This window comes from Mustela nivalis (genome assembly GCF_964662115.1).
Source record: "Mustela nivalis genome assembly, chromosome: 9".
Lineage (NCBI taxonomy): Eukaryota > Metazoa > Chordata > Mammalia > Carnivora > Mustelidae > Mustela > Mustela nivalis.
This window is the reverse complement of record NC_139028.1, coordinates 59,412,841-59,418,982: the sequence shown is the minus strand read 5'-3', so window position 1 is coordinate 59,418,982 and position 6,142 is coordinate 59,412,841.

The following is a 6,142-nucleotide window of genomic DNA, read 5'->3' as shown; positions in this document are numbered from 1 at the left end:
GTGCCTAATCCGGGCACCTGAACAGAAGTGTTAGCTCCAGGTTGAGAACGATGTGAGCAAAGATACAGAGGTGAAGAACGTTCTGTGCTCCTAGAACTCCGAAGTAGACTCTTGGTGAAGCACCTGTCTCAGTGGAACCCATTCTGGAAGCAGCCAAGAGTCTAGTGCTTGTCGCGCAATGTATAGATGACTTGGGGATCTTGTGAAGATTCAGGTTCTGATTCAGTAGGCCTAACAAGCTCCCAGATCATGCCAGTGCTGCTGGTGCGTGGTCCGTAAGGGCCAAGGCAGAGGAATGGAGTTAGCCTGCATCATGTACTGTCCGACTTTGGACGTGACTAATCTCTCTAAATCTCAGTTTCCTTTTCTGTAAACAGGAGATTAAAAAAAAAATGGTGTCTCCCTCATGAAGTGGTTGTGAGGATTAAATGAGAATGCACGGAAATAGCTTGATAGGATGCCCGGATAGAATAACGTTTCAATAAATAATGTTTCAGAGACGTTAACTACCTTGTTGAAAGATGCACAGCATGTAGGTGACAGGTGTCACTCTCCTCAGAGGAGCTTATGCCTTCCTACATCTTCAAATGCTACCTACCCGAATATGACACTCAAATGTATATCTCAATCCCAGCTCTCATCCTTCTTTTTTAAAAATTAATTATTTTTTTTTAAAAAAATAAACATATAATGTATTTTATCTCCAGGGGTACAGGTCTGTGAATCGCCAGGTTTACACATTTCATAGCACTCATCATAGCACATATCCTCACCAATGTCCATATCCCCACCACCCTCTCCCATCTCCCCTCCCCCAGCAACCCTCAGTTTGTTTTTTTGAGATTGAGTCTTTTATGGTTTGTCTCCCTCCCAATCCCACCTTCTTTCATTTTTTCTTTTCCTACCTCCCCAACCCCCCCACATTGCATCTCCACTTCCTCATATCAAGGAGATCATATGATAGTTGTCTTTCTCCGATTGACTTATTCGCTAAGCATAATACCCTCTAGTTCCATCCACGTCATTGCAAATCCAGCCCTCATCTTTCACCTCCAGACCCTTTATAGCCATCTGCTAACAACTGACCTCTCTTAAGTGTTTTAAAGGCAATTTGCACTAGTCTCCTATTCCTGTTATAACACATCGCCACAAGCAAAGCACAAGTTTAAAACAGTACAAATTTATACTCTTACGATTCTAGAGATCGGAAGTCTAAAATCAGTCTCAATAGGCTAATGTCAAGGTGTCATTAGGTTTGGTTCCTTCTGGAGGCCCTGAGGGGAGAATCTTTTCTTTCTCAGCTTCTAGAAGTTGTCTGCATTCCCTGGTGTCTTCCTCACATAACTGTAACCTCTTCCGTATTGTCACATCTATTGCTTTTCTGGAGTCAAATCTCCCTGTGCTTCCCTCTTGTAAGGACACATGTGATTACATCTAAGGCCCACCTGGATAATCCAAGATAATCTCCCCATCTCAATATTTAATTTAATCATTTCTGCAGAGTTCCTTTTTCCACATGCAGTAATATTCACAGGTTCTAAGGATTCAGTTTACCATATATCTCAAGCTCAATAAATCCCAAACTGAACTCATGATGTTGATATCATTCAGAATGTTATCAACTGTCCAGTTGTTCACCTCCCCAACCCTGTACCTGAAAACTCACTGTGAATTGATTATCTCAACATCCATTCCCAATTCCCTTCTCCCTTTTCCATTTTTTCTAAAGGGAATAGAAAAGTTACACAGTTGGTCTTCCAGCTTTCCTGGCAGCTAAGAGTGACCTGATGACACTGTTATGTCAGGTAAGACTTCAGCAGAAATCTGCTGGTGGTAGGAGATGGTGGTTTGCGAAAGGTTTTCCTTTCTTGATAAAAGAGACAGTTGTTTTGAATTTTGCCCCCTTTCCCAATTCTTCCTGCCTTGGACTTGATCATGGGGCTTGATGCTGCTTTCAGTTGTGAGGAAAAAGACCTTCGTGTTGGCCCTGGCATCAGTGAAATGCTTAACAAATCCCTCCTACCTCTGGAATTTTTGTTATCGTTATTGTCTAAAGAAACTTATTATCTGAGGAAATGCACACATACATGCATGAACACAAACCACCCTTATGCGCTCAAGCCACTGTTGGTCAGGTTGTCGGTCATTCCACAAAAGTATTCCTAATTGCTATTGCCAAGTCCTGTCTTTTTGACCTTCGTGTCTCTCACGTGCATCCCCTCCTCCCCACCCTTCTACACTCTATCTCACTGGTCTGCTTTCAGGCTCTAGTACACGCATATTCCCTCCTGTCATTGTGCCTTTACACATCTTTTCCGTTATCTGGAATATTCTTTTTTTTTTTTTTAAGATTATTTACTAATTTATTTGGCAGAAAAAGAGAGAGAGAGCACAAGAAGGGGGAGTGGAAGGCAGAGGCAGAGGGAGAAGCAGTCTCCCTGCTGAGCAAGGAGCCTAATGTGGGACTCAATCCCAGGACTCCAGGATCATGACCTGAGCTGAAGACAGGTGCTTAACCAACTGAGCCACCCAGACACCCCTCTTTTTTTTTTTTTAAGATTTTATTTATTTGAGCGAGAGAGAGAACAAGCGAGAGAGCAATAGCAGAGGCAGAGACAGAGGGAGAAGCAGACCCCCACTAAGCAGGGAGCCTGATGTGGGTCTTGATCCCAGGACCCTGGGTTCATGACCTGAGTCAAAAGCAGATGTTTAACCAACTGAACCACCCAGGCACCCCTGGAATATTCTTCCTTCTCCCCATTAAAAAACAAAATTCAACTCAGTAAATTTAGAGATCTTATGCAATGATTCATGAATCAGCAGCATCCAGTCTAGCAGATTGAAAAGAACTCTGAAGAGCTGTACAAAATGAAAGACCTCCAGAAGCAGGGGGGAGCAAGAACAAGAAGTTGTATTAAGCAAAAAAGCAGGTTGGTTATTGCTTTGGATTGGGTTACTTTCCTTTAGGGAACGGCGGGACTCTATCAGGCAGATTAACTAGTGTCGATTAGGCAATTCCTGATTTACTGGTTTAGGATTCTGTTTCTGGGAGAGCTGACAGGAATGAGTCCTGGTTTAGTGGTGTGGTGTTTAGCATAAGTGACTCCATCTTGGGCCTCCTGTCTTGTTTCTATGTTGTTTTAGGCTAGTTAACTGTCTGTCCTTTAGCCCTTGGATTAAGTACCTCTTCCCCAGGGAAACCTTCCCTGGTCTCAACTTGTTCTGCCGTGTACACCAGTCAGCTGAGTGGAATTTTACATTTATTTATGTGGTTATTTAATACCCCTACCAGGCGGTCACTCTGTAGAGACAGGGAGCTTGTCTGTTTTTACTCTCTATTTAGCAGAAGCACTTGGCAAAACCTATGCATTTAGTATTTGTTGAATGTGTGAGTGTCTGAAACTGGGTTCTAGTTCAAGTCTCTCCTACTCCTGAGTCCCTGCTTTTTTCCTTTGGTACACCATCCAGATTGTGTAGATCTGGGACATTGGGAGAAATTGCTGAAAAGGGTCTTAACTGCTTAAATTGCTGAAAAAGGTCATAGTGTTTTCAGGCTGCAAAAACTGATCAGATAGAACAATACACAACTTGGTGAAGAAGTTTTTGATAAATGATATGACCTGACCTCTCCTTTTAAAAGAGTTAATTCACTCTCCTCTATGTTTTGGTGCATTGCTGGTGTCTGGAAGCTCTCGTGACCAATATAACAAGCTTCTCTCTAAGAGGGAGGAGCTCAAATTTTGGTTACCCCACAGACTATGGCAACCCTGTGGGTTCTGAGTGCCTAGAAACATGGTTTTATTTTTTTATTTTAAAAAATATTGTAGGGTGCCTGGGTGGCTTAGTGGGTTAAAGCCTCTGTCTTTGACTCAGGTCATGATCCCAGAGTCCTGGGATCCAGCCCCACATCGGGCTCTCTCCCCCACGGGGAGCCTGCTTCCTCCTCTCTCTTTGCCTGCATCTCTGCCTACTTGTGATCTCTCTGTCAAATAAATAAATAAAATCTTTAAAAAATATATTGTATTTATTTTTGTCATGATAGGTGTATTCTTTAATCATCATTCCTTATTTCCCCCATCCCCAAACCTACCTCCCCCTGGTAAACATCAATTTGTTCTCTAGAGTTAAGAGTTTGTTTCTTGGTTTATCTCTCTTTTTTTTTCTTTGCTTATTTGTTTAAGTTCCAGATATGAGTGAGATCATAAGGTATTTGACTTTCTCTGACTAATTTATTTTGCTCATAACTATGTGCCCTGGCTCTTTCCGTGTTGTTGCAAATGGCAAAGTTTCATTCCTTTTTATGGTTGACTAATATTCCATTATATATATCCACATTGTCTTTATCCATTCATCTATCAATGTATACTCGGCCTGCTTCTATAGTTTGGGTATTGTAAATAATGCTGCAATAAACATAGGGGTGCCTGTGTACCTTTGTATTTTGGTAATAAATACCCAGTAAGTAGTACAATTGCTGGATCAAAAGATAGTTCTATTTTTAACTTTTTGAGGAACATCTATACTTTTTTTCACAGTGGCTGGACCAGTTTGCATTCCCACAAACAATGACCAGTGTTGCTTTTTCTCCACATCCTTGTCAACACTTATTGTTTCCTGTGCTATTGATTTTAGCCTTGCTGACAGGTATGAAGTGATATGTCATTGTAGTTTTGATTTGCATTTCTCTGATGGTTAGTGATGTTGAGCATCTTTTCATGTGTCTGTTGGCCATCTGGATGTCTTCTTTGGAGAAATGTCTATGTCTGTTGCCCATTTTTTAATTGAGTTGTTTTTTTGGGTATTGAGTTCCATCAGTTCTTTATATATTTTGGATACTAACCCTTTATTGGATACATCATTTGCGAATATCTTCTTCCATTAGGTAGGTTGCTTTTAGTTTAGTTTAGTTTTGTTAACACTTTCCTTCACTGTGTAGAAGCTTTTTATTTTCATGTAGTCCCAATAGTTTATTTTTGCTTTTATTCCCCTTGCCCAAGGAGACATATCTAGAAAAATATTAAGAGAACCAACATCAGAGAGATTACTGCCTATGCTCTCTTTGAGGATTTTTTTATGGTTTCAGATCTCACATTTAGGTCTTAATCCATCTTGAGTTTATTTTTGTGTGTGGTGTAAGAAAGTGGTCCAGTTTCATTCTTCTGCATGTGGCTGTCCAGTTTTCCCAACACAATTTGTTGAAGAGACTCTTTTTCCCCATGGTATAGTCATTCCTCCTTTGTTGAAGATTAATTAACCATATAATTGTGGGTTTATTTCTGGGTTCCCTGTTCTATTCCATTGATCTATGTGTCTATTTCTATGCCAGTTCCATGCTATTTTAATTAGTATTGCTTTGTAATATAACTTGAAATCTGGAATTGTGATGCCTCCAGCTTTTTTTTTTTTCCCCTCTTTTTCAAGATTGTTTTGACTAGGGGATGTCTGGGTGGCTCAGTTGGTTGAACATCTGACTCGAGTTCAGCTCAGGTCATGATCTCAGAGTTGTGAAATTGAGCCCTATGTTGGGCTCCATGATGGGCGTGAAGCCTGGTTAAGATTCTCTCTCTCCCTCTCCATCTGCCTCCCTCCCCCATCCACTGCTCTGCTATGTGCTTGTGTTTACTCTCTCTGTCTCAAAGGAAAAAAAAAAAAAAGATTACTTAGGCTATTTGAGGTCTTTTGTGGTTCCATACAAATTTTAGGATTGTTCTAGTTTGGTGCGAAATGCTGTTGGTATTTTGATAGGGATTGCATTAAATCTGTAGATTTCTTTGGGAAATATTTGTTCTTCCAACCCATGAGCACGCAATGTTTTTCCATTTCTTTGTGTCATCTTGAAATCTTTCATCAGTGTTTTTATAGTTTTCAGAGTCCAGGTTTTTTATCTCTTTAATTAGGTTTGTTCCTAGATGTTTTATTGGTTTTGGTGCAATTGTAAATGGTATTGTTTTCTTATAACAGTAGTGTATAGGAATGCAACAGATTTCTTTCTGTACATTGATTTTGTATTCTGTGACTTTAATGAATTCATTATCATCAGTTCCAGTAGTTTTTTGGTAGAGTCTTTAGGGTTTTCTGTATATAGTATGCCATCTGCAAATAAAGTTACTTCTTCCTTACCAATGGGGTGCCTTTTGTTGCT